We start from the raw sequence: 7,484 nt of genomic DNA on the forward strand, positions 1-7,484 counted from the left end.
CCCACTTATAAATGCAGGGCTCTTCTCCGTTCTTAATGAAGCCATACGTTTTGATCATCTATCAAAACGTATGTTCCAACTCCGAGATGCCTGCTTAAGTCCATAAATGGACCTTTGTAACTTGCATACCTTAGACTCATCTGTGGATGTGAACCCTTCAGGTTGTATCATATACATCTCTTCGTCCAGCTCTCCATTTAGGAAAGCTATCTTCACATCCATCTACCAGATTTCATAGTCTAGATGGGCAGCTATCGCAAGCATAATCTGAATGGATTTGAGCATTGCCACAGGAGAAAATATCTCGTCATAGTCTATACCATAACGTTGACGATATCTCTTGGCAACTAGATGGGCTTTATAGGTCTCCACCTTTCCGTCTGCGCCCCTCTTCCTCTTGAAGACCCACTTACACCCTATGGGTTTCACTCCTTCGGGTGAGTCAACCAATGTCCACACATCGTTGACCTTCATGGACTCCATTTCGAATTTGATGACCTCTAGCCATTTTTCAGAGTCATGTCTCTGCATTGCATCCATGTAGGTGATCGGATCCTCATCGTTTTCATCAAGTTTGACAGGATCGCCATCCCGGACCAAGAAACCATAGTATCTGTCCAGTTGATGTGGTACTCTACCAGACCGCCTTAAGGGTGCATAATCAATGGGCTCCGGATCTGATCTAATCAAATCTGGTTTAGGTTCAGTAATATGTGTCAGTTTTTCCACCTGTCGAACTTCGTCAAGTTCGACCTTAGAGGCAACAGTTCCTTCACTAAGAAACTTCTTTTCTAAAAAGATTGCCTTAAGGCTGACAAGCACCTTTTGCTCATCAGCAAGGTAGAAATAATACCCTTTGGTCTCTTTTGGGTACCCTATAAAATTACACTTGTCAGACCTAGGTCCAAGCTTGTCTGTAATTAAACGTTTAACATAAGCCGGTCACCCCCAAACCCTAAGGTGCGAGAGTACTAGCTTACGTCCTATCCATATCTCATATGGTGTTTTGGCTACAGACTTACTCGAAACTCTATTTAGAAGGTAACAAGCCGATTCGAGCGCATATCCCCAGAGGAAGATCAGCAGACCAGCAAACCCCATCATGGATCGAACCATGTCCAATAAGGTCTGATTCCTCCTTTCAGACACACTATTATGCTGTGGTGTTCCAGGAGGAGTCCACTGAGAGAGAATCCCATTCTCCCCTAGATACGTCAGAAACTCATTGAAAAGGTATTCACCTCCTCGATCAGATCGAAGAATTTTAATACACTTCTCAGTTTGTTTTTCTACCTCATTTCGGAATAGTTTGAACATTTCAAACGACTCCGACTTATGCTTTATTAAGTAGACATACACATACCTCGATAGGTCATCTGTGAAGGTTATGAAGTAGAAATATCCACCTCTTGCATTTGAGCTCATAGGTCCACATACATCAGAATGTACCAGACCCAAGAGTTCACTGGTTCGCTCACCTTTTTCAGTAAAAGGTGACTTGGTCATCTTTCCAAGAAGACAAGACTCACAGGTTGGAAGTGATTCACAATCACCAAGTTCAAAAATTCCTTCTTGAGCCAACCTGTTTATCCTATTCTTATTGATATGACCTAGCCTACAGTGCCAAAGGTAGACTTCTGACACATTATCTATTCTAGGGGGTTTATCAAAGTTTTAAACCACATTAACAGGCTGTGATAGTAAGTAAATTCTATTATTTAATTGTCCAACAAATATTGTAACACCATTCAAAATGATATTACAAATATTTTTTTTATTAAAAAATCATAACCGTACATGGCCAAAAGGCCTACAGAAATAATATTTAATAAAAAGCTTGGACAATAGTGACATTCACTCAGAATTACATTACGAGAATTGATTACAAGACTCATGATTCCTAAAGCTAGAACTAAAACTCTGCTTCCATCTCCAACGTTCAGGAACCTCTCGCCTTCATCAAATCTCCTACTGACCTGCAAATCTTGCATCGAATTACAAATATGATAAGGGCTTTCGGTATTCAATACCCAGGCAGTAGTATCACAAATGAAAAAGTTGCAAGGAGTTATCATATAATTACCTTGCTTCTTCTTCGGCCTGTTCGGGTCTAGGGAGGCAATGTATTGAGGACAGTTCTTCTTCCAATGCCCCTGCTTCTTGCAAAAGAAGCACTCCGTCTGGCTCTGGTCGGGCTTGCACTTCTTGGTCTGATCCTGTGCAACCGTCCCAGCATGAGGCTGCACCTTCTTATTCTTCTTCTTCTTGTTCTTCTTCCCATTCTCAAAGGATCGACGACGAGAAGAAGACCCTCCCACTACATTCACCAACTCCTTATGGAGCTGGTGATCCTTTTCAAAGTTCTGCAGCAACCCCAACAACCCGTAGTAGTTTACTGCAAGCTTTGTCATTCGAAAATGAGTAAGGAATGGGAGGAAGGACTTGGGCAAGGAATTAAGGATCGCATCCTTACCGAACTGCTCGTGCAGAGAAAAACCCAATTTGCTTAGGTGCTCAATCATCTCGATCATGTACAGTACATGATCAGTGACTGAGGCCCCATCCCTCATTCGAGCATTGAAAATGGCACAACTAGTTTTGTACCTTTCAACATCGTCAGGCGTTCCAAAGGAGTCGTTCAACATTTGAAGCATCTCCTGTGGCTGGGCGTTCTCAAACTTGTGGCTGAACTCGTCATTCATTGCTGCCAGCATAATATATCGGATGGTGGTACGGTCATTGAGCCACTTCTGGTAAGTGTCTCGGATCGCCTTACTAACGTTCGGAGCTGGCTCTTCATGTGCTGAATCCGTTACTACATAAAGGATCTGTTCATGCTCAAGGATGATTTTCAATTTTCGATACCAGCTATCGAAATTAGATCCCATGAGCTTGTCATTATCTAATAATGATCGGAGCGACAGGATAGTGGCCATAGCTGTATAAAGAAAAATCAGACCTCTATTAGTACATAAATTAATACTAAAGACTTGGACTTTAGTCTAAAATTTTTTCCAATATTTTTACGAACTGGTAGCCTCAACCTCCAATTTGAAGAATTACTTTAATTCCTTAATGGGTACTAGAATCCACACAGACTACACACGAGCCCAACTTTGGTTGGTCAACCCATGTGCATCTATGGGTAGGTTCTTAACCAGTTATTTCTCTAAATAACTTCTAGTAATTGATTTTGCCCCAGAACCTAATCAGTAGGCTTTGGCCTCCACTGAAAAGATCTGGTTAGGTCCAACCATTAACATGACTTAATTTGATGAATCAGACCAATAAATGATCAAGCCTGACTTTGGCTGGCCAACCTAACCACCATTAGAAAGACTCAACCAAATTATCATATTATGAATGATAATTCCATTAGCCAATGATCATCAGGCCTTTGGGCCTCCAATGATCATTGAACTAATGGACTCATTATCACTCACTTAATGGGAGGCATTGACTTAGTTATCATTATAACTTAATCATTTTAGGGACCTAATAATTTTTGAGGTTTTATTAAAGGTAGTAGAGAAGAAGTCATCCAGCCAATTTCAATCCTTCCACTGACTTCACCAAGTCAGATTAAAAAGGATTTAATTAAAGCTGGCATTAGGAGCACCTAAATCAGTCACACTGATTTACCTAATGACATGGGTGAGCTCTAATCATCAAGTGATCTAATCAAAATCTAACTTACCAGATTGGCCAGGTAAGTGAGATCAGTGGTGGGAATTTTTCATTAACTCGTCAATGATCGAATCAATGCGAGTAGCTCCCGCTTAAGAACCACTGGTCAAAACTGTCGAACTTACCTTAGACACCAACCGGTTCATTAGTTTTAATTTTGATCAACTTAGTAAATAGGGCTCCACCGCATAGCCATGAATTAAGTCCATCTTGGTCTAGTTAAAGACATGGACCCATTCAACTACAACTATTGAAGTTGAGTCTAGAATATCCTTGATCTAATCTAATTCAACTTTTGATTAGATTTGACCAATTACTCCATTTACTCTATTTTTAAGCTAACCTTAGGTCTAACCCAATTATGGACCTAATTCATCTAACCCATTGACCCACAAGTTTATGCAATTGTCTTAGGTCTTAATTCACAATTCTAGACCTACTAGACAACACTTAATTCTTTTAATTAAGTACTTGGGCTGATGGGTCAGGCTTTGATATTTTGAAAATAATTTTTAAATTTTGAAAGATTTTATTTTCTGTTCACCAAATGTGTTGACTCATTTCATAAACGGGTCAGCACAATTCATAAACAGCAATCCTATTGCTCATTTCATAACAGAAAATAACTCAAAATAAATTATAAATTTTTTTTAGATCTAATCTAATACATTCATGATAAATTTTATAATTAAATCCTTTCGCTGCTTCATCAGTATGGGATATAATTGCATCGACACCCCTATCGCCATAGGAGACTCCATCGAATGGGAAGAGAGGACCTTTAAACCCTACTTTTCTCCTATGATCGGACGGTTATGGCAACCAACCCAATTAGATTACTTGCTACTTGGATCAAGTATATCTAAATATACCAATTTTAAAATTTAAATTTCAAATTTCAAATTTCAAATTTCAAAATTTTAAATTTCAAATTTTAAATTTGAGATTTCAACCAAATTTCAAATTTCCAATCTTTGAATTTTAAATTTTGAATTTTGAATTTCAAATTTAGAATTTTAAATTTCAAATTTAAACTTGTAGATTACACCTTAATCTACGCATGCATATGTATATCATATTCTAGAACCATGCTCTGATACCATTTTTAAGCGAAAATTCAGTGCAGGGGAAAATGATAATTTTAAAATTTTTTCAAAATTACTATTTTATAGTAAAATTATTAATTAATCTTATTAATTAATACTAATTAATCCTACACTAGGATTTAAATATGATACAACAGCATGCATTTAAATTTAAAATTCAAATTTGAAACAGTAAACTTTTTACTGTACTGTGTTTAGAACATGTCATCTTTTGCGGGTAGTCGATCACCGTAATCTGATCACCGTCGGAGGGCTCTGATCGTCACGTCACAGCCACATTAGTATCTGACCTCTGCGGATCGTCCACACGAAGCTCCCGTCTGATCGGCTCCTCACGAATGCTAGTTCGTGATTTCACCCTTTTGATGGCTGATGTTGATCGAACTCCTTCGATCGATGTGTGCCGACTCCTCAGATGCTCCGGATCATCTGCACGATTGGTTGAGAGGCTGATGGATCTCTTCCTGAAATTTGGTGGACTCACGACACTCGTGGCACACCAATCTCACTTTTCGAACCCTAGGTAGAAACCCTATGGTACACACCAAAAACCCTGCGCCCACTTCTATCTCCTTTTTCTCTCCTCTCGATAAATTTTGAACACTTCAAAATTTTTTCAGAACCTCCCCACGCCCCTTATCTCTTCTTTCTTTCATTGCCCACGCCCCCTCCCTTTCTCATTTTATAAAACATCGCAAGAGATGTTGAAAGCGTGTGAGTGGATAAGAAGAGGTGGTTGCTCACTTAAATTCAAATCAAATTTGAATTCAAGTGTCAACCAATCTTATCCTCATCCATTTGTGCGAGAAAGAAGAGATGGCGTGGCCTTTTTTTTTCTTTTTTTTTTATGCGTGGAGACTTTCACGAGAAACCATTTCTCGTGTGGAATATGGGGCGCACAAAAGAGGATAAGCTGGCGCATGGTTATTTGGTTATCCATTCAAATTCAAAACCTCTTTGAATTTGGATGGGTAACAAACCAAGTTAATCCAAATAATTGGCACACAGAAATATGGGCGTGAGAGAGCTTTGCGTGGGAGAAAATTCATGAGAAAATTTTTTCTCGTGAATTCAAATGGGCGCAAGGAAGTTGGGTGGCGCAGGGAATTTAAAACAAGGTGGTTTGATTCAAATTGAGCCAACCTAATTAAAATAGGTTAAGCACAATTAGACCAGATTAAACCCAATACAATTAGACTTAATTAGGCTCAATAAAATCTTAATCAAATCAGAAATTAACTAAGCCTAATCACTGATCAAATCAGGGACTAAACCACCTTAGCGATTAGATCAACACTTAACCTAATCGGGTCAATCCAAACTGAATCCAATTCAATTGGACTTGATCTAAAAATAATTACTCAATCAAATTGAGTTAATTAGTGATCAAATCACTAATTAAATCTCTCATAAATATTGAGTCCAAATTCGATGGGCAATTAGGCATCAGAGACCATCGATATGAAACCCTGATCAAAGAGTTCAAATTTCAAATTCAAAATTTGAAATTCAAAATTTTGACCCCGGTACCCAAAATATGTGGAACTCATGATCAGAGAATCCTAATTCTCAATCATAGAGTCTCAGACACATAAGACTCATAATCAGCCATCAGATCAGAAAGAAACCTCTAATGTGTGTGACCCCGCAGGTTCGAACCTAAGCCGGTAGCACAGGAACCAATTCCTGTACTAATCGAAGTGACCATCTAGCAATGGTATCCGACGATCGGATAGGTCGAATAGTCACAATCATAACATTCAGAACCTACGTGAATATGGTTACCGTATAATTCATCCCTTTTGACCTCTGTGTTTAGGACGACTCAGGGTTAAACTGTCAACCCTGATGAGATCATCCGAATCGTGCTCAACTCAATTAGTCCTGTGACTCCTCACTAGAACTATCCTGGTCAAGGTTTTGCTAAATTGAAACACGACTGTACACAACTCCTAAACTGGAGTGATCAATCCCATCTTGACACACGCACCGACAAGTCAAGTACTTGACTACACCCAGCAGCCTTCCGTCACTGAATTAGAAATTCAGATAGTCCAGTACCTAAGTGCAGTGAGTTGCTTGCAAGTCACCATGGCGGTCTCAGGTCGGAGAGACATTTATATCCATATCCCATCGGAGCAAATCTTGACAGCAGAAATAGCTCCAGAGTCGGTCACATTCAGTGCAGATGTACCATTACATCTCACATGTATGCCATACCAGTGTCTCCACACTCCTTGGTTATGAGGACAACCAACCCATATGGCACACAACGACCTATGCTCGATAAACGTTGTCATCCTTGGTAACAACGTATCATTTGATCGCGAACAAGTTTAAGGACTAAGTGACAAATCCTCCTTTGTCGAGTCTAAATAGTCCTAAGGACTTCACCACAATACAGGAGTTCATTAGAAGATGAAATATTTGTGATGAAAAAATACCAAAATAACTTTTATTTATTTATAATTCATGTACTAATACAAAAGGAGCACAACCATCAACAGGCTGACGATTGGCTTTGGGATACTATTTCCAACAGTTAGTATGATTCAGATGGCACTGGTCCAACAACTTAAAATCACGGTGTTGAAGGAGACATCATCGAAGAAGTTGTGAGATATGTTGGAGAGCAAGTATATCTCAAAGACATTAATTAACCGCTTGATGATGAAGATGGATCTGTATTCA

This window comes from Elaeis guineensis, chromosome 4 (assembly GCF_000442705.2).
Source record: "Elaeis guineensis isolate ETL-2024a chromosome 4, EG11, whole genome shotgun sequence".
NCBI lineage: Eukaryota > Viridiplantae > Streptophyta > Magnoliopsida > Arecales > Arecaceae > Elaeis > Elaeis guineensis.